Source organism: Schistocerca gregaria, chromosome 3, assembly GCF_023897955.1.
Source record: "Schistocerca gregaria isolate iqSchGreg1 chromosome 3, iqSchGreg1.2, whole genome shotgun sequence".
Classification (NCBI taxonomy): domain Eukaryota; kingdom Metazoa; phylum Arthropoda; class Insecta; order Orthoptera; family Acrididae; genus Schistocerca; species Schistocerca gregaria.
The window spans coordinates 524216966-524239505 of record NC_064922.1 but is presented as its reverse complement, the minus strand read 5'-3'; the positions used below and the strand labels follow the sequence as shown (position 1 = coordinate 524239505).

Genomic DNA, 22540 nt, shown 5'->3' with positions numbered 1-22540 from the left:
TTACCAATTGGGGGTTCACAGGAATTTTACAGAATGAATTTCATTTAGTGTATGAAGCATCATGTACATTTCTATTATCAACATTTTTATTTCCTTGAAACTACATAATACGAGACTTTACAAGATGTTTGGTGCAGGTTGGGTTGGGACTCTTGAGTACATCATTGTACAATCAGCATTGTACAGCTCTTAAAAGTTACTAGTAAGTCGGTTATATAGATTACGAACAGGTATAGATCGAGAACCAAATCATCTGACATTATTTTTATCTCTGTGGGGTAGTTGTCAGAGTGGACCTCAACTTATTGTTATGAGGTAAGATTCCATCCACGCCATAGGGTGCCATTAATGTAATAATATTTTAGTGTTAAGGAGTACTTTATGGCCCAACCAATCATAGGTCTTGGCAAAGTCATAGATTATATGGAAGAGTTAGTTTTTGTCCATTGCAACATCATATATGACTACCTGTAGAGAATGCAAACTGAGAAAGAGTTAGAAGTTACGTTGTTAAAAATCTTATTGTAAGCTACGTTCTCTAAAAATATTTTGAGAGAGCTGGAAGGAGTGAAACTGATCTGTAACTACAGGCACTTTTATTTTCTGTGTTTTTGTGAAAGGATGCCATTACATTTCAGTTTGTCAGGTAACATGCCTTGAGTTACTGACTGATCATAAAGATAGCTCCTATCGATCTGTGTGAGAACTTAAACTCCTGCAAGGAACACTGTCGAAAGCAGAAGATTTAAAACTTCTTAGGAACATAACAATATTTGTGATCTCCCTCTGTATTAGCAGGAAGAATGTTTGCTGCCAATGTGAAATAGTAATCACTGAAACTTCTGGCCACCGATTTCAATATGTAACCATTTTTTCCAGTTAATTCGATTTGTTATAAATGGTTTCCATTTGTCCCTCATTTAATTATGCTCTACATTATTTTTATTTTATACTCTGAGTGTTTTGATTTTGTGCAGAGTGCACTTGACTCCCGTTTCTGACACGAGACTGGATCATTTTACAACACTTATGATAATGCTGTTTTTTCATCTTGGCTACAGCTCATTCAATTAGGTAGAGGGTTCTCTTCCAGGCACAAGATACTTCAAACACATTTGTTATACATCATTTGTTCTTTATTCTGTTTAACATTATCCTCAATTTGTTTTAGCAGAAACAAGAATCAAATTGCTGACAGCAGTTGGTTTACAGACAGTAAAATTTCCAACTACTGCGTTCACTTTGTAAATCTCTTCCCAGTGCTCTATCTGAAAGTTTTCTTTAAACACTTTGAGTCATTGGTTAGGGTACTGTTATGTATTTCACACTTCCTTCCCCCCACGTTCAATAACTGTGATTCATTACGTAGTCATTTCTCTCTCTCTTCTACATCTCCATACTCTGTAAACCACCATGAGGTGTATGGCAGAGGGTACATCCCACTGTACCAGTTATTGGGGCTCTTTCCTGTTCCATTCACATATGGAGCGTTGGAAGAATGGAGGTTTGAATGCCTCTCTGCATGCAGAAATTAATCTAATCTAATCTTATCTTCACAACCCCAAGTCAGCAATATGTAGAGGTTTGTAGTATATTCTCAGAGCCACCATTTAAACCAAGTTCTTGAAACTTAGTTAATAGACTTTTTCAGGATACTCTACGTCTAACTTCAACAGTCTTCCAGTTCAGTTTCTTCAGTATCTCTCTGACACTGTCCCATGGATTAAATAAACATGTGAGCATTCAGGCTGCCCTTCTCTGTACATGCTCAATATCCTCTGTTAGTCCTATTCGGTATGGGTCCCACACACTTGAATAATATTCTAGAACCAGTCACATGAGTGATTTGTAAATAATCTCTTTTGTAGATTCATTGCACTTCCCCAGTGTTCTACCAATAAACTGAAGTCTACCATTTGCTTTATCCACAACTGACTCTATGTGATCATTCCATTTCATATTTCTACTGTGTTACACCCAGGTATTTGAACGAGGTGGCCGATTCCAACAGTGAATCACACTGATATTATAGTTATACGAGACTACGTTTTTTCATTCTGTGACATGCAAAATTTTACATATATGAACATTTAAAGCAAGTGGCCAATCTCTGCACCACTTTGAAATCTTATCAAGATCTGACTGAATATTTATGCAGCTTCTTTCAGGTACTTCATTACAGACAACTGCATCATCTGCAAAAGGCATGCTTTTACTATTAATATTGTCTGCAAGGTCATTAATGGACAACATGAACAGCAAGGGCTCCAACACACTTCCCTGCGGCACACCCAAACTAACTTCTAGGTCTAACAATAACTCTCCATCCAAGATAACATGCTTTGTCCTCCCTACCAACAAGTCCTCAACACAGTCACAAATTTCACTTGATACCCCATATGATCATACTTTTGGCAATAAGTGTATGTGTGGTACTGAGTCAAATGTTTTTCGAAATCAAGAAATACAGCACCTAGCGAACTGCCTCACTCCAAAATTTTTAGTATGTCTTGTGAGAGAAGTGCAACTTGAGTTTCACATAACTGATATTTTTCAAAACCATGCTGGTTGGCATTGAGGTGGTGATACTCTTCAAGATACCTCATTATGATTGAGCTAACAACACGTTCTAAGATTCTACAACAAATCACAGTCAAGGATATTAGACGGTAGTTTTGTGGACCACTTCTGCTGTTCTTCTTGAAGAAAGGTGTGACCTGTACCTTTTTCCAAGAATTGGATAGTTTTTCGTTCGGGGGATCTATGATAGATTATAGTGAGAAGAGGGGCTAACCAACCAGCAAATTCAGTATAGGATCTCAAAGGGATTCCATCGGGGCCTGGAGCTTTGTTAAATTTTAACAATTTCAGTTGTTTCTCAACACCACTGTCACAAATACCTATGTCATTCAGTTTTTCAGTGATACAAGGATTAAACTGGTGCAATTCTCCTGGGTTTTCCTTTGTAAAATAACACTTCAAAATGGAGTTAAGCATTTCACCTTTTGCTTTGCTACTCTCTATTTCAGTTCCTGTCTCACTTGCTAGGAACTGGACACTAACTATGCTGCCACTAACAGTCTTAACATATGACCAGAATTTCTTTGGCTTTTGTGAAATGTCGCTTGAAATATTCTGCTACAGCAATCATTGAAGACATCACACATTGCTCTCTTGGCAGCCTAAAGTGTTTCATTCAACATCTCTCTATCTACAGTGCTACGCCTTCTTTTACACTTATCATGCAGTAATCTCTGTTTCTTTAGAAGTTTCTTTACAGTGACTGTACACCACAAAGTTCACTCCTATGAAGAACTCTTCTACTGGGTACATATCTATCCAGTATGTGGTCTACTAATCTTTTAAACTAGAGGCAGAGTTCCTCTAGATATTCCTGCTCTATGCTGAAAGTTTCAAGTTATTCGTTGAGATATGACATTATTGATTTTTTATCTAGTTTACTGAACATATATATCTTTCTGCTTGTTTTAATTGTCCTTTGTACTTTGGTAATCATTATTGCCACAACCACATCATGGTCACTGATACCACTTTCGATGTGGAGATCCTAAAATAGATCAGGTCTATTTGTTGCTATTAGATCCAATATATTTCCATTATGGGTAGGATTCCTATGTATCTGATCCAGGTAGTTTTCAGAGAAGGCATTTTGTAAAGTTTCACAGGCTGTCTTATCATGCCTACAACTAGCAAAACTGTAATATCCCCAGTTAATTGTTGGATGCTAAGCATCGCCACCAATGATTTAAGTAGGATTGGGGAACTTACGTACAAGTAAGCAGAGGTTTTCTCTGAAGTTTTTGGTTACATGAGGAGAAGAGTGTTGTGGGCGATAAAAGGATCCAATTATCATTTTATGCCCACCCTGATACTGAGTCTTGCCGAAACAAACTCACAAGCAGATTCAATTTCTATTTTGGTGGATTTGAAATTTTTGTCCACTGCGACAAATATAGCACCATTTCCCATTTGCCTACCCTTTCAATATACACTTAAAATTTCCCCCAAAATCTTATTCCTATCAATTTCAGGTTTTAATCAGCTTTCTGTACCTAGTATTATGTAAGCTCCACTGCTTCTCATTAGCAATTCAATCTCTGTTACTTTGTTGTGGCTGCTTCGGCATTTTACCATTAGGATTTTAATACTCTCACCTTCAATCTTACATTGATACTTCTGAGTTTCCTACAGCTATCATTATCTGGATTGGATGGAGATTTGCCTAATCTAAAATAAAAAAATAAAAAAAAAAAAACCTTGTGAGCACCCCATACACAGTCAGCTACCTGAGTAGCAGCCGTGGATGTGTGGGGCACACTTGACCTATTTAGGGAGACCCTTCAGTTCACAACACTATGGTGCAAGACCAGGAAGTCACAGCCTTAGCTTGTCACACAAATTTGAAGTCTCTGGTTCAGTCTTCCTACTTGACACAGAACCAAAGGGCAAGGCCACTGGCTTACAACTGATGTCTTTAACTATATTCCCTTCTCATGTTTCTGCCATTACCTATTTACAATAACATGTCTAAGCAACAAAACAAAATGTTCCAATATTACCTATAAACATGTGCAAGTTTCCAAAACAAGCTATGTAATAAAAGTTGTTAAGAGATTTCTGTCGCAGAATATAATGGCATTTATATCTGTGTTTTTCTCTACACAGTAACTGTGAGTGACTGTTGTTTACAATGTATTATTGTTATTTACATCCAACAGTTCCTTTTTCCTCGATGCATCTGCAATGCTAAGTTGGTGACACACATATGGCAACATTTAACATATAGACTCTAAAATTTAAATGGCAAGCAACAACTGGAATATTTGTCTTATTTGTTCAAGCTGTCAAGAAGATTACTACTTACCTTTGCACACCAGATATATTTTGGTAAATATTATCTTTATACATCTTTTACATCTAGAATCTATACTCTGCAACTCCCCCCCCCCCCCCCCGATCTCTCTAATTTTACTTTCATGGCCTTTTCATCCTCCCCCCATGAACCATGGACCTTGCTGTTGGTGGAGAGGTTTGCGTGCCTCAGCGATACAGATAGCCGTACCGTAGGTTCAACCACAACGGAGGGGTATCTGTTGAGAGGCCAGACAAACATGTGGTTCCTGAAGAGGGACAACAGCCTTTTCAGTAGTTGCAGGGGCAACAGTCTGGATAATTGACTGATCTGGCCTTGTAACATTAACCAAAACGGCCTTGCTGTGCTGGTACTGCGAACGGCTGAAAGCAAGGGGAAACTACAGCTCTAATTTTTCCCGAGGGCATGCAGCTTTACTGTGTGATTAAATGATGATGGCATCCTCTTGGGTAAAATATTCCGGAGGTAAAATAGTCCCCCATTCGGATCTCTGGGCGGAGACTACTCAAGAGGATGTCGTTATCAGGAGAAAGAAAACTGGCGTTCTACGGATCGGAGCATGGAATGTCAGATCCCTTAATCGGGCAGGTAGGTTAGAAAATTTAAAAAGGGAAATGGATAGGTTAAAGTTAGATATAGCGGGAATTAGTGAAGTTCGGTGGCAGGAGGAACAAGACTTCTGGTCAGGTGACTACAGGGTTATAAACACAAAATCAAATAGGGGTAGTGCAGGAGTAGGTTTAATAATGAATAGGAAAATAGGAATGCGGGTAAGCTACTACAAACAGTATAGTGAACGCATTATTGTGGCCAAGATAGATACGAAGCCCACACCTACTACAGCAGTACAAGTTTATATGCCAACTAGCTCTGCAGATGACGAAGAAATTAAAGAAATGTATGATCTAATAAAAGAAATTATTCAGATAGTGAAGGGAGATGAAAATTTAATAGTCGTGGGTGACCGGAATTCGGCAGTAAGAAAAGGGAGAGAAGGAAACATAGTAGGTGAATATGGACTGGGGCAAAGAAATGAAAGAGGAAGCCGCCTGGTAGAATTTTGCACAGAGCACAACTTAATCATAGGTAACACTTGGTTCAAGAATCATAAAAGAAGGCTGTATACATGGAAGAAGCCTGGAGATACAGACAGGTTTCAGAAAGATTATGTAATGGTAAGACAGAGATTTAGGAACGGGGTTTTAAACTGTAAGACATTTCCAGGGGCAGATGTGGACTCTGATCACAATCTATTGGTTATGACCTGTAGATTAAACCTGAAGAAACTGCAAAAAGGTGGGAATTTAAGGAGATGGGACATGGAGAAACTAAAAGAACCAGAGGTTGTACAGAGTTTCATGGAGAGCATAAGGGAGCAATTGACAGGAATGGGGGAAAGAAACACAGTAGAAGAAGAATTGGTAGCTTTGAGGGATAAAATAGTGAAGGCAGCAGAGGATCAAGTAGGTAAAGAGACGAGGGCTAGTAGAAATCCTTAGGTAACAGAAGAAATATTGAATTTAATTGATGAAAGGAGAAAATATAAAAATGCAGTAAATGAAACAGGCAGAAAGGAATACAACCGTCTCAAAAATGAGATCAACAGGAAGTGCAAAATGGCTAAGCAGGGATGGCTAGAGGACAAATGCAAGGATGTAGTGGCTTATCTCACTAGGGGTAAGAGAGATACTGCCTACAGGAAAATTAAAGATACCTTTGGAGACAAGAGAACCACTTGTATGAACACCAAGAGCTCAGATGGAAACCCAGTTCTAAGCAAAGAAGGGAAAGCAGAAAGGTGGAAGGAGTATATAGAGGGTCTATACATGGGTGATGTTCTTGACAATATCATGGAAATGGAAGAGAAGGTAGATGAAGATGAAATGGGAGGTACGATACTGCGTGAAGAGTTTGACAGAGCACTGAAAGACCTGAGTCGAAACACCGGGAGTAGACAACATTCCATTGGAACTACTGACAGCCTTGGGAGAGCCAGTCCTAACGAAACTTTACCATCTGGTGAGCAAGATGTATGAGACAGGCGAAATTCCCTCAGACTTCAAGAAGAATATAATAATTCCAATCCCAAAGAAAGCAGGTGTTGACAGATGTGAAAATTACCAAACTATTAGTTTAATAAGACACAGCTGCAAAATACTAACATGAATTCTTTACAGACGAGTGGAAAAACTGGTAGAAGCCGACCTCGGGGAAGATCAGTTTGGATTGCGTAGAAATGTGGGAACACGTGAGGCAATACTGACCCTACGACTTATCTTAGAAGCTAGATTAAGGAAGGGCAAACCTACGTTTCTAGCATTTATAGACTTAGAGAAAGCTTTTGACAATGTTGACTGAAATACTCTCTTTCAAATTCTGAAGGTGGCAGGGGTAAAATACTGGGAACAAAAGGCTATTTACAATTTGTACAGAAACCAGATGGCAGTTATAAGAGTCGAGGGACATGAAAGGGAAGCATTGGTTGGGAAGGGAGTGAGACAGGGTTGTAGTCTCTCCCCGATGTTATTCTATCTGTATATTGAGCAAGCAGTAAAGGAAACAAAAGAAAAATTTGGAGTAGGTATTAAAGTCCATGGAGAAGAAATAAAAACTTTGAGGTTCGCCGATGACATTGTAATTCTGTTAGAGACAGCAAAGGACTTGGAAGAGCAGTTTAACGGAATGTATAGTGTCTTGAAAGGAGGATATAAGATGAACATCAACAAAAGCAAAACGAGGATAATGGAATGTAGTCGAATTAAGTTGGGTGATGCTGAGGGAATTAGATTAGGAAATGAGACACTTAAAGTGGTAAAGGAGTTTTGCTATTTGAGGAGCAAAATAACTGATGATGGTCGAAGTAGAGAGGATATAAAATGTAGACTGGCAATGGCAAGGAAAGCGTTTCTGAAGAAGAGAAATTTGTTAATCGAGTATATATTTAAGTGTCAGGAATACATTTCTGAAAGAATTTGTATGGAGTGTAGCCATGTATGGAAGTGAAACATGGACGATAAATCCTTTGGACAAGAAGAGAATAGAAGCTTTCGAAATGTGGCACTACAGAAGAATGCTGAAGATTAGATGGGTAGATCACATAACTAATGAGGAAAAATTGAGAAGGATTGGGGAGAAGAGAAGTTTGTGGCACAGCTTGACCAGAAGAAGGGATCGGTTGGTAGGACATGTTCTGAGGCATCAAGGGATCACAAATTTAGTACTGGAGGGCAGCGTGGAGGGTAAAAATCGTAGAGGGAGACCAAGAGATGAGTACAGTAAGCAGATTCAGAAGGATGTAGGTTGCAGTAGGTACTGGGAGATGAAGAAGCTTGCACAGAATAGAGTAGCATGGAGAGCTGCATCAAACCAGTCTCAGGACTGAAGACCACAACAACAACGGCCTTTTCATGGGGTTTATGTAGAAGGAAGCATTATATTGGATGGCTGTTCTCGGAACAAAATTTTTCAAAATTTTAACAGAAAACCCCATTATGATTCATTTGTTACTAAAATTGGATATGCATTTCTGTAACACTTTTGCAAATACTAATAAAGTGATAAAACACACTGGTCATCTTAGGAACTTCTAAATTTTCTCTATTAAATATTTGTCAAAAGTCTTAGACTGTCCAGTAACATTTAAGTATTAGCTGAATAAGCGTCTTGTAAGCTATCTCCTTCATTGATGGCCTACAACTCCTGAAGATTTTTCTGCCGCCTGCCTTTTCCATGACTACATTTATGTGGTTGATCCAATTCAAAACACTCTGTACACTTACTTACAGATATTTAATGAGTATAGCTACTTCCACTGATCATTTGGCAACCATGTAATCAAACAATAAAATGTCTTTCCAACTATTTGTGCGCAATACATTGCATTTGTTTGTGTTGGGGATCAATGCCCGTTTCTGCACCAAGAGTTGATCATCTGCAGGTTTAATGGTTCAAAAGGCTCTGAGCACTATGGGACTTAACATCCCCTAGAACTTAGAACTACTTAAACCTAACTAACCTAAGGACATCACACAACACCCAGCCATAACGAGGCAGAGAAAATCCCTGACCCTGCCGGGAATCGAACCCGGGAACCCGGGCGTGGGAAGCGAGAACGCTACCGCACGGCCACGAGATGCGGGCTCTGCAGGTTTCCCTGCATCATTTTCTAGCATTGCATCTTCTCAATATATAACAGCTTCATTAATGGAGAACCTCAAGGAGCTTCTGGAGTTACCCCCTTATAAAATCCTGTAAGTACTGCAGATACAGTACAGAATTTCATGAATACAAGTTAACAACTTCCAACAAAAAGAAAATTATGTACGATTTCAACAGTGCCATCCTCCTACGAATCTTTCGCCACAAGGGAGGGTAAAGAGTCAAAAACTTACACAAGCTTCAACAAATGTGCACTTTGATGTGAACAGTGAGTCTAAAGACAAATTGTCGGTTCGAAACCAGTTATAGCGCTATATTTGTAAATAAATACCATTATCATAGCATTATCAATAGTGATTAGTTGCTGTCTTCTTCCTTGGCAGTATCAATCTATATTTTGCACACAGCCAGTCTCAAAATGTTAGTTCTTGATAAAACAGTACCAAAAATTTGTTTTGATGAAGCTGGTGCAGACATGTACTGAGGGGGGCAGCAGGGCAGGGCAGAATGAACATAATTTAGAAAAATCACTTTTAAAATTTGAATATGTGTTATGTAAATTGCATAAGATCAACTGTATAATGACTGCCAAAGCACGGGTGACAGAGAAATAGCAGATGAACTCACACACAGCCTTCACACTGCATGACGACGAAAGTGGAAGGAAACTACTCAGGCTATTCATTTTAAAGTATCCAGCAGAAAAGCATGGTCCCTGCTTCAAAAACTTGGAGGAGCCAGCCATATCACTCGAGAAGAAAACCCCACAACACCTAACTAAATTGCTTTGCACATTGTTAAAACATCTAAAGGGGTAAACCACCAAGAGACAACAAGATGCATTAAACGTGAACTTAGACATCTAAAAGGAACAGCCAGTGTTGACACTAAATATTCATGCGACATCACCCCCGAAGAGATCTCGGCAGCAATAAAGACAGAAAACCAGGTAAAGCCTCTGGCTCAGATGAAATCCTCCCAGAGGTTCTTATCAAGTCTGGCAAATATATGAAAATATGGTTAGCAAAGTTCTTCACATCACTACTGCAGACAGGAAACATACCCCAAGAACTTAAACGTGCAAAGATAATTGCTCTCCTAAAGACAGGTAAAACAGGAAATCTTCCGCAAAACTACCGCTCCATAGCACACTGTTTAGCATAGTGTACAAACTTCTGGAACGAGTACTACTTAACAGGATCGGTCAGACAATACTCACGGCCATCCCCATAGAACAATCCAGTTTTCGTCCCAACCGAAGCTGTGCAGACCAAGTCTTGCCCCTTACAACACATATTGAAGTGGGATTCCAAAAGAAATCAAAAACACCTGTGGTCTTCATTGACTTGCCAGCAGCCTATGATACTGTATGGAGACAAGGTCTACTCTATAAACTGATGAAAATAATTCCTTGTCAAAAAGTGACAAAGCTTATTGGTAACTTGATTGGTAACAAAGATCCCCATGGGAAACAAAGTCAGTAGCCAGAAATTTCTTCAAAATGGCTTACCTCAAGACTTGGTGTTAGCCCCCTGCTTTGCAGCCTATACATTGCTGACATGCCAGAAACAGCTTGTAGGAACTTTGGCTACACTGATGACTGGCCCATTGCAACAAGCACAGCGATTTTGATACAATGGAAGAAACCCTGACATCCGATCTGTCTGCCCTAACAGCATATTTCCATAAATGGAGGCTTAAGTCTAACGCCACGAAGACAGAAGTAACTTGCTTCAACCTCAATAGCAGAGAAGCTGACAGAGTTCTGGAAGTATACCTTGATGACACACGCCTCAACCACACACAACAAGGAGCCAAGGTACCTAGGGGTCACATTAAACACAACCTTGTCATTTAAATCACACCTTACAAAAGCAGCTGCAAGGATAAGAACAAGAAACAACTTCATCTATAAACTCTGCAGGACCACCTGGGGACCAATGGCAACAACTCAGGACGTCTGCACTGAGCCTGGTATACTCTGTGGTGGCTACTGTGCACCAGCATAGCTAAACAGTAGTCATGTGAACAAAATTGATGTCAAACTTAACAACACCATGCGCATTATTTCAGGAACCGATAGGTCTACACCTAACATATGGCTACCTGTCCTGAGTCATAAACCACCCCCAAAAATACGGCGAGAAGTAGCCTTGGTCAGGGAATACAACAAAATCAAAGCGAACCCTGAACTACCGGTACACATTAATATACCTGATCTGAGTATCAAGAGGCTCTGTTCAAGACATTCTCCTCTTGCTCTTGACAGCCTCACTGGGGCTGACATCAACTCTTGGAGAAAAGAATGGCTCCAAAATGCCCCAACAACTTGCCACCTAAAGCCTTGTATTACTGAGGCAGTTCCTGGGTTTGATCAGCCCCACAAGATCTGATCAACTCTGAACCGACTAAGAACTGGGCATGGAAGATATGCTGACTCACTCTTCAAATAGGGACTGCTGTCTTGCCCAGGACGTGACTGCGGCGCACCTAAGCAGACCATCCAACAAATCAGAGAAGAAGGAAGTGGCAGAGCGTTCAGTGGAGACTTTGAAGAATTCCTCGTGGAATGCCAAAAACCCACTGGATATATACAAGGACTAGATGTTTGTCTTTGAACATATGTAGTGTTATGTAATGTATAAATATATGATCCAATACTGAAATGTACTTAAATGCCATACGCTAAATAAATAAAAAGTGTCTTGAGCCATCAGCTATTCACTGCTGCGAACAAGTTTAAGCACCCTGAGTTGCAGGTACCTGTATGCTCTGAATGTGTGAACACGCAGATCTGTATTTCTGCACCATACGTAACTGTCAGAGCTCCAGCTGCATAGTTCGAGTGTGAACCTATGTTTTCTGTTGTTCCTCATTGCGAAATTTGTCTTCATTTTGAAAATTTCCAGCAGTTTTAACTCTGCATTCTTCTGTTCTATGAGAGAAATGTGAAGTCATTACGGTTGCTCAGACAAAGAGATTCTGGAGATAATAATTAGGAATAACAGTGAGGACGAATTATCTAATGTTGGTGGTAGTGAGGAGGCTTCAACGTAATCACAATCTAGTAGTCACCAGCCCTGTACAACAGCTGGTACAGTACGCCATTTTGATGCTTCTTCACGAGGTGCAGTAGACAGTTACTCAGAACCTGAAGAGTCAAAAAGTGACAGCAAAATGCTTCAGAAAATAACTCCTCTTAGGGACAATTTGAACCGAAAAACAAACTGATTTCCACGTATTAAAGGATGTGTCTGATGACTCAGCTTCAGGACACAAGTCAGGTGGTTAATGACTCAAGCATTCAGTCATTTTTTATGATATTTATGTCAGAAGACGTACTACAGTTCATAGCACAAAAAAGAACTGATTTTATCCAGAATGCATTTTCACCCTCTAGCACAGTGTGCGACAATATGAAACTTCTCAGTAAATTTAAAACTGTATGGTGGATAGAGACTTGAACTCGACCTTGTCTTTCGTGGGCAACTGCTCTGCTGACTGAGCTATCCAAACATGACAACTCACATTTTACTTCCACCAATTCCCCCACCCCTGGAAGAGGGGAATTAATTTTATGTATACAACTGTGCAAATAGTCCAGAACCTGTGCATTCTCAGTTGTCAAAGTAAAAAGATACTGGGTCTGAGGAACTTTATTATTTTCTCGCTATTTACTTTCTAATGTCTCAAGTTCAAAAGTTGGAAATAAGTGATTACTGGTTTTACACAATCCATTTCAGCAAAATTATCTCCCCAAGACCATTTTGAGGATACTAAATTTTAGTGACAACTCAGTGAGTACTGGAGGTGACAGTTTGTTTAAAATTAGGAATATTATCGGTAAAGTCCACACAAAGTTTTGCAGTGCAAAGTCGAAATCAGTAACTTTGTGTTGACAAAAGCCTCTTGTTCAATGGCCAATTACCTTTTCAACAATTTGTTCCATGTGGAGTAGTTTCAGAATAGACATTTGTGTTGTGCGAGTTCATTTTGGATTTCATTGTATATGAAGACACAACAACAAAAATTAAGTTCCACAATATAGGCCAAAATGGCAATACTTATGAGACCTTATTTGGAACAGGGAAATACTCTGTATTCTGACAACTGGTATTCCAACCCAAACCTTCTAATGGTTTCCGACAACACGATACAGTGTGGTACTGGGGTGTAAGACTCGCACGTCTCTCGCAATTGACTTAACATATTGCGTGCAGCCAATCTTCTTCTTGGGTCAGACGGCTGCGTCGGTCTACACAAACTCTTCTTCCCCGATGACTATAGCTGGTTAAAGGAATTTCAAAATCAATAAAACAATTTCACAAGTTTCACATAATCGTTCAACTCTCGCAACTCAACCATGTTTTGGACCATTAGACACTAACAGATACAATTACAATATGTTTGGTTTCAACCACTATAAAACCAGTTCTTGCTTCTAGCAAGCCCAACACCAGAAAATGAAATGTAAGTGTCTTTAGTTCAATACATAATTCATTTGTTCACAACAAATACTGTCATTACACCATCAAGGAACAAAGCATGATTGCTCCTTGTACTGGACATACAGCTTCTATGGTGCGAGCAGCAAACATTTGTCCGTGCCGATCAACCGTCACTATTGCAATATTCTCCCAATACATGTTCATCCTGCACACACAGAAACTGGCAGGGAGGTAGACACATCTCCACTCTTTCACCCTCTTACTTAAAATATCAGGTGTTCGAGACGGTGGAAAGCCAAGTGTCTCTAGAACTTACACCAAAATTCTCGAGGAACTACAACCTGCTTCTCTGGCTTCACAAGTATGAGGTACCAAGGTGCATGTGGCACTGTTTGTAAGAATAGACACAATATGACAAAATTGCACAAGAAATTGAAATGAAGCCAAGTCACCTGACAAGGTGCTTGCTATCAACTGGTGTGATGAGAGAGAAATGTGGATGTTGACCACATGTAATACAACAGAAATGGCTGAAGCAGAGAAGACTGACAGAAATACAGACAAAAAAAAAAAAAAAAAAATCGAGAAAACACAATGTATTGTAGGTTACAATTTGAGCACGAGTACAGTCAACTGTTGTGACATGTTATTGAACTCCCAGTAGGGTCAGTGTACAAGACTGACAAATGTTATAAGGAGAACTTTTCTTCTCATTTGTTCATTCCACATGTCAGTTACAACATGAAAAGTGACACTTGAAGAGTTTCACCTACCTCTCATTAGGGAAACTGTAGAATGGAACAAAGCCGGCACAAAGGCACTCCAATGATGAGAATCCTCTATGATTTACAGAAAGGAATGTTCCAGATCTTAGGATGGGTAAATATTCAAAGAAAAATACATTAATGTGCAAATATGTTGTTTACGTGAAACAGAAAACATGCCAAGGAACCAGATACCAATGAAAAACTTGCAACACACAATTATGTATTGTACCCTGTTTCGAGATGTATCATACAAAGATGCATTACTAATCTTTGGGAACCAAACCTGATGCTGCAATTAAATTATCTAAGAAAAAGACGGGTGTCCTTAATGTTGCCAGTGCCATTGCAAAGCCCAGATAAGAAGAAAAGGATGGAAAATAAATACAATGGGTGGAAAAAAGTACAAAACCTATCTTAACCCTCAGTTAGAAAGGTGCGTTGCAATGTACCCCAGGGGTTTTACTTTTGTTTACAACATCTGATGAGCTTCTGAATAGCTATCAATGCAATTAACCAAGTGCATCCTATGTGTTTTTCTCATCCGCATGCTAGAGCTTGACGAACAAACATCTCGGTTATCTCCATTGGGGTTGACGGCATCCCATCTTCCTGTGCTTTTTATTGGAGTATGGTAAACCACACCCCACTTTTCTGTGCGTGTTTCCTGGTTTTTCACAAATTATGTGCCAGTCTTGAGTGACAGATGGTTTTACACTTGCACTATTACATGGTAACATATTATAACAATATTATTACAATCTCAAAACAAAGATGATGTGACTTACCAAACAAAAGCGCTGGCAGGTCGAAAGACACACAAACATACACACAAGATTCAAGCTTTCGCAACCAACAGTTGCTTCTTCAGGAAAGAGGGAAGGAGAGGGAAAGACAAAAGGATGTGGGTTTTAAGGGAGAGGGTAAGGAGTCATTCTAATCCCGGGAGCGGAAAGACTTACCTTAGGGGGAAAAAAGGACAGGTATGCACTGTATACACTCGCACGCACACACACATATCCATCCGCACATACACAGACACAAGCAGACAATTGTTTGCCATTACAATTCCATAAATTATCTGGGAGTACGCATTAGGAGTGATTTAAAATGGAATGATCATATAATGTTGATCGTCGGTAAAGCAGATGCCAGACTGAGATTCATTGGAAGAATCCCAAAGAAATGCAACCCGAAAACAAAGGAAGTAGGTTATAGTACGCTTGTTCGCCCACTACTTGAATACTGCTCAGCAGTGTGGGATCCGTACCAGATAGGGTTGACAGAAGAGATAGAGAAGATCAAACGGAGAGCAGCGCGCTTCGTTACAGGATCATTTAGTAATCGTGAAAGCATTACGGAGATGATAGATAAACTGCAGCGGAATACTCTGCAGGAGAGACGCTCAGTAGCTCGGTACGGGCTTTTGTTCAAGTTTCGAGAACACACCTTCACCGAAGAGTCAAGCAGTATATTGCTCCCTCCTATGTATATCTCACGAAGAGACCATGAGGATAAAATCGGAGAGATTAGAGCCCACACAGAAGCATACCGACAATCCTTCTTTCCACGAACAATACAAGACTGTAATAGAAGGGAGAACCGATAAAGGTACTCAGGGTACCCTCCGCCACACACCGTCAGGTGGCTTGCGGAGTATGGATGTAGATGCAGATGTAGATGTACTAGTATTTTTTTATTGTATTATAATTAGTGTGTTACATTAAATTATATTACAGATGTGGTCCTATGAATCCGCTAGGCTGATGGAGGTACTGCAAAAGAGTGGAGGAAGAGAAGAATGCTGCCGAGAATTTAGAGAAAGGCCAAGAGAAAGAACTGCTACCTGATGATGATGGGGGCCAGGAGTCTCACACTGAAATTTCAGAGAGGGAACAACACTTGACTCAAGTGAGAATGCCAGTGATGATGGAACTGATGACCAAATAGATGTGGAGACTTCTATCTTGAAAATGATGGGTTCACCAAGTGGTGCAGAAGGTCCAGACCACACCATATAATATCATCAAAGAGGCCCCTGGTTCGATGAGAAACACAAAGAATGCAAAACTTTCAAGCAAATCCTCAATTTTGTCACTTCCCCAAGATTGTCCACACCATCATGAACTCTACCAACAAGAAGATTGGGAAGTATGCTTAAAAGGTGGGAAGCATGTACAGAATGACAGAAAAACCTGAAGTCAAGTCCCGCCAACTGAATCCAAGGACTCTGTGAAGGACGAACTAAGGCACAAATAAAGAACTAGCAATTTTTATTGGATGTTGGGTTTATTATGTAAACAGTGGTTTATTGCTTGTGAAATGTTATAAAGGTGAAATAATGTGTAAAAAAGCAACAAAGAAATGAAAACAACATAATCATAGAAGTCTTATATTGAAAATAAATGACGCAAGATAATTTCAGATGTTAGGATGCACTGCACCCCGCCTTTGTGCCAGCGGTACATAATCCAGCCTTCTAATGCAAGGTTAACTTCACCAGTGCTGTTCCAAAGCCTGGATCAACAAGAAGGATGCAGAATAGATACAGTGAGTGTAAAAGGTATTCAAACTGTACTCGACTTTATCTTCAGAAAAAAATAGTTTGCTGGCAAACAAAAAAAAAAAAAAAACCTTTATATCTTCATTTACTTATGAATGCTAAAATTTTCACCACATAAAATTGACAATTATAATCACATGTCCTGATTTTTGACAGCAAAATTTGCCTAGGAAAATAAAACAGCACTGAAAATACACAATGCTTGTTGACACAAGTATTCAAATGCTTAAGGTTTTTGAGTTTGAGGTGCCTCTCCACATGATGAAATATGCTGGCAGACAGACATACTTGGTGCTACACAGTGTCTATACTGTAGTATGAGGGTGAGTCAAATGAAAATCTTAAACATTTTTTTTAAATATTGTATATTGTGCAGAAGTGGTACAAAGCTGTATCACTTTTCAACATAATCTCCCCCACATTTGAAATGCAAGTCCTCCAGCACTTACAAAGTGCATAAATTACTTTAGAAAAAAATTCTTTTGGTAGTCCGCACAACCACTCATGCACTGTGTGGCGTCCCTCTTCATCAGAATGGAACTTCTTTCCTCCCATTGCATCATTCAGTGTCACTCAGCAGTTTTCCTTCACCATGGCTTCACCTGCTGCAATGTTCTGTGGAGTCACAACTCACTGTGACTGATCTGGACGAGGAGCATCTTCCATTTAAGACACACTATTTGCAAACATCCTACTACATTCGTAGAATTGCTGCTGTGACATACATGCATCACTGTACTGAACCTTCATTTGTCGATAAATTTCAATAGTTTTCACACCTTCACTACGAAAAAATGAATAATAGAATGCTGTTCTTCCCTGGTGCAAGTCGCAAGTGGGGCGGCCATCTTTATACTGATACTGCGATGGTATGTGTGCATCTGCACTATGCTCCCACCTACAGGCCATTCTACACGCTGTTTGTAGCACACTTACCAACTTACAGGATAATGGCACGAAATTTCGAATTGTTATTAAAAAATTTAAGGTTTTCATTTGACTCACCCTCCTAAATACATAGGTTTCATTGCCCTTGTCAAACAAAAACTGTACATGTTCATCACTTTTTCAATGTGGTGAAATTATTCCAACACTACAGAAAAGATTGTATTCGAGTACCACGATTTTTGGGCCATGAAAATAGAAGGAGGATATAAGCAAGGATTGAAATACACACTGCATATTGTAAGAAGTATTCAAATAATAAAAATTCCTCATTTTGGAGCATCTCACCAAATGAATAAGTACGCTGGTAAGAAAAGACTTGTTGTTTCAGATGATGCTATATCTATTTTGTACATGATGTACTATGAATCAAATAGATTGTTAGTCACCATATAGTGGAGATGTTGAGTTGCTGACAGGCACAATGAGAAACTGTTAAACATATGAGCATCGGATCAAAAGCTTTTCTCTTTTTAGTAGGTAAAAAAAAAACACACACACACACGCAGCCACTGCCTTTTGGTCAAAAGCTCATTTGTTTCACAATCTTTTTGTTGTGTGTGTGTTTGTGACTCAACATCTTCAGGACATGGTGAATAGCAATTTATCCTTTTCATAATATTATTATTATTCCATCCTGAATTTTCCATTGTTCGATTTTGTACAATGTAATTACACAGCACACCTTGAGCAAGTAAAACATAAATTGTACATATTATGAAAAGAAAGTTGCTGCTCACCACATAGTGGAGACGCTGAGACGCAGATAGGCATAACAAAAAGACTGGGGTGACCGGAAAAGGAGAGAAGTAAAAATACTGGGTGCACTAGTGGAATGTGAGCTGTGTAGTGCTGGAATGGGAATGGGGAAGTGGCTGGATGGGTGAGGACAATGACTAATGGTGGTTGAGGCCAGGAGGGTTATGGGAATGTAGGATATATTGATGGGAAAGTTCCCACCTGCGCAATTCAGAAAATCTGGATCCATATGGCACAAACTGTGAAGCAGTCATTGAAATGAATGATGTCGTGTTTGGGCAGTGTGCTCAGCAACAAGGTGGTACACTTGTTTCTTGGCCACAGTTTGTCGATGGTCATTCATGTGGACAGAGAGCCTGTTAGTTGTCGTGCCCACAGAGAATGCAGCACAGTGGTTGCAGATCGCATGTCTGGTTTCGCAGGTAGCCCTGCCTCTGATGGGATATGTGATGTTAGTGTCTGGATTGGAGTAGGCAATAGTGGGAGGATGTATGGGAGTGGTCTCGCATCTACGTCTATTATAAGGATATGAGCCATGAGGTAGGAGGTTGGGAGCAGGGGTCATGCAGGGATGGACGAGTATTTGTGCAGGTTCGGTGGACGGTGGAATACCACTGTGGGAGGGGTGGGAACGATAGTGGGTAGGACCTTTCTCATTTCAGGACAAGACGAGAGATAGTCAAAACCCTGGCAGAGAAGGTAATTCAATCACTCCAGTACTGGATGGTTCCAAGCTACGAAGGAAATGCTCCTCTGTGGCTGCACGGTGAGATTTTGGGAGGTGGTGGGAGACTGGAAAGACAAGGCATGGGAGTTTTTTTTTTTTTTTTTTTGTACAAGGCTGGAAGGATAATTACAATCTGTGAAGGAGTCAGCGAGACCCTCGGTATATTTTGAGAGGGACTGCTCGTCACTGCAGATGCAACAACCACGGGTAGATAGACTGTACAGAAGGGAATGGGTGGCAGCTGTCAAAGTGAAGGTATTGCTGGTAGGTAGTAGGTTTGATATGGACAGAGGTATTGATGTACCCATCTCTGAGGTGGAGGTCAACATCTAGGAAGCTGGCTTGTTGGGTTGAGTACAAAAAAGTGAATCAAATGGGGGAGAAGCTATCAAGCTTCTGGAGGAATGTGGATAGGATGTCCTCACCCTCAATCCAGATCGCAATGATGTCATCAATGAATCTGAACCACGTGAGAGGTTTCGGATTTTGGTGTTTAGGCAAGATTCCTCAAGATGGCCCATGAATAGATTGGCACAGGATGGTACCATTTAAGTGCCCATAGCCCCTGAATTTGTTTGGAGGTAATGCCTTCAAAGGAGAAGTAATTGGGCTTGAAGATATAGTTGCCATGGCAACTAGGAAGGTGGTTTTGGTTTAGAATCCATCGGCCATTGGGAAAGATGGTGTTATATAACGGTTACGCACAACTTTAAAATTTTCATTTTTGAGGAACATTTTCTCAAAAACTGCTGACGGTATATCAATGAAATTTATACACAATAATGTTTACTTCTTTTCCTTCATTTTCATAACAAATTGTAAAAAATACTGTATAATTCAAGAGTTATAGAAGAAAAAGCGCAAAATTTTAGAGAAAAAATTATACATCTGTTTTAAAAAAATTGTAAAACAAAAACCAATAAATATTTCTTAACATGGCATTATAACTTTGCAGAGAAATATTCACTGAACATGTAGTCCAAATTTTAGAGCAATATGTTGAATGATTTTAGAAAAAAATGTTCCATCTATTTGCTAAAATTATCATGGAGGTGATGGATCATTCCAGCTCCCCTTAATATGCCATATGTTAAGCCTGCAAGGGCACATAACAGTTACGAATATCTTGGTCCTGTCTTCTTAAACAAATTAGGCCTACCTGAAAATGCCTACACAGTGCCGGTGACTAAATTTAAAACTATTCTTTTGAGGTGGATGAAAAGTAAAGTAGGCTAATTTGCTATGCTAAAGAGTTCCTTGAGTATGTGACAAATGACTCATTTTCCTTATGAGAATTAACTATAAATTAACTGCAAACTATACATATACCACGCTGTGCAACTATTTCATTACTGCTTCATGTATTCATTGTTAATTATCTGTTAGATTATTTATTTGTCATGCAGTGAACTAAGTAATTCATTTACCTTGTAATTCATCTGTTACGAAACTATTTGTTGTTATTGACATTTGCACAAATGTGTATTGTATCCATTTTGGATTATTGTATTGTAGTTAATAACAGCTGTCATGTGGAAGTTTATATTATTATTGTGTTAACACTGACGACACCAATTGCGTGTAAATATGCTCAATGGTGGAATAAAACATTTGTATTTGTAAATACTTCATACCCATTTTCCCTTCGTTTCACTAACCTTTACATAATTTCATTACCCTTTTCCTTCGCTGATGATAGCTGGACTACACAACACTTTCGCAAGTTCCGCTGACAGTAATGTTGCTTCTAGCGACAGCAATAACAACGTACTCGTGAACACAGACCAGTGAACAGGGTTTGTATATATCTGCAGCACATGCTACAAAGTAGACGGAAAAGTGTTGACTATCGAACGGCTACCGTGTATATGTCTTTGGTATTGCTATACAATCTTTGGTATGTTTTGTATTGGTACGTGTTGCTTATGTTTAGTAATAGGCACGAGAAGAAAGCAATGAATAAGAGAGGATGGTATGTGCGAACAGACGTGTATGGAACAAGCACACTTTAATGGGAAACTATGTTTTCAAAAGCTGTGTTTATGAGTTCGCTGTATCTTTTGAAATGTGTGATTTTTTTCATTCACAAGATATAGCGCTGACGGATAACATACGATTTCTTTCTGTCTGACATTTTGTAATGTCTATAGAACTCGACTGTTACAACTTTTTGCATGCACCATAACACGAAAGGAATAGTACCCATTCTGCAGAATCAGCTTTCGAAACATTGTCAGGTACTGTACAAATTATAATGCTTAATAGTAACTCTGATTGTGTATGTGTGTTGGTTGATAAATGCTCCCAATGGCTTTGTTTGGATTGTATCATGCATTGCTATTTCTTTCAATTCCATTAAGAAAGAATCCTCTTGTATCAATTCTTACTTGTCCACACGATACTAGTAGGAGAAGTATGTAGGACACTGGCTCGTATTCATAGGTTTTGCACAGAAACTATGCAGTTTCCCTGGTGAGTTCTCACGAGATATTATCTGTATTTCTTTGAGTTCCACGAAGTTCAACATTTATGTCACCCTCTACAGTGTATTAGGCAAGCCTAAACATGAACATTGGCAGAGTAATAGACATTTTTCCGTTCCGTGCATATCCAAACAACACTTTTGTGCAATATGAAAATTAAAATCCTGCTCTTTCGTATTTAAATATAATGTACCAGCATCCTACCAGTTAACCAAAACTCATGTGGTTCATTTTCAAATATATAGCCTACCTAACATTAGCAATGTAGCAACAGATTGGTGCACTTTACTACATTCCCTGGCAGCATAATCTTCGGTCTTCTCAGCGTAATCTCCAGTCTATGATCTTCTTTTACCCAAGCCTCGTGGATCCTATAAAAGTTTTCAAGAATTCTGTCTCAACTGCACTGCTATTTTTTGTGCCGTATTACAGTGTGATCATACTTGTTAAGTGATTGTCAAACTGTTCAGAGTACTCTATATATTTAATAGATAGTCAATCATATTGTTAAGTCAAACTTCTGCTTTTTATATTGGCAGTGCATGGCCCTCGAAGTAGGCCTAGGCCCTACTTCATTTAAATTTCTTTGATTTGTTCCTTTCATTGATGCACTCTTCTGGGCAGTGGATGTGTAAGGTCATGGGGCATTACCAGCTTGCTGCATAAAATTTGGCTGCGTAAACACTGTCATTTACCATAAAAAGCCAGTTTTTCTATGGACTTTTTGTTTAGTAACAATTGCAGTAAGTACCTGAAGATGGGTTAGTAGAGTTGTCAGCTGACTTATATAAGATCAAAT

The 22540-nt window shown here is 39.3% G+C and overlaps 2 protein-coding genes across 4 annotated transcripts in view; one reads left to right on the top strand and one right to left on the bottom strand.

Annotated features, from left to right (window-relative positions):
* Nucleotides 1-21134, bottom strand: part of LOC126353989 (threonylcarbamoyladenosine tRNA methylthiotransferase) — a 107863-nt gene extending 86729 nt beyond the window's left edge. The window contains exon 1 of the mRNA XM_050003290.1: nucleotides 20917-21134. The gene's annotated coding sequence lies outside the window, so the exon portion shown is untranslated. The remainder of the gene's footprint in view (nucleotides 1-20916) is intronic.
* A 4-nt stretch (nucleotides 21135-21138) lies between these two features.
* Nucleotides 21139-22540, top strand: part of LOC126353988 (zinc finger protein 569-like) — a 111925-nt gene continuing 110523 nt past the window's right edge. Inside the window, exon 1 of one of the 3 annotated variants that reach the window (XM_050003287.1) lies at nucleotides 21139-21495. The gene's annotated coding sequence lies outside the window, so the exon portion shown is untranslated. The remainder of the gene's footprint in view (nucleotides 21496-22540) is intronic. The other 2 variants (XM_050003288.1, XM_050003289.1) reach the window with 2 other exon arrangements.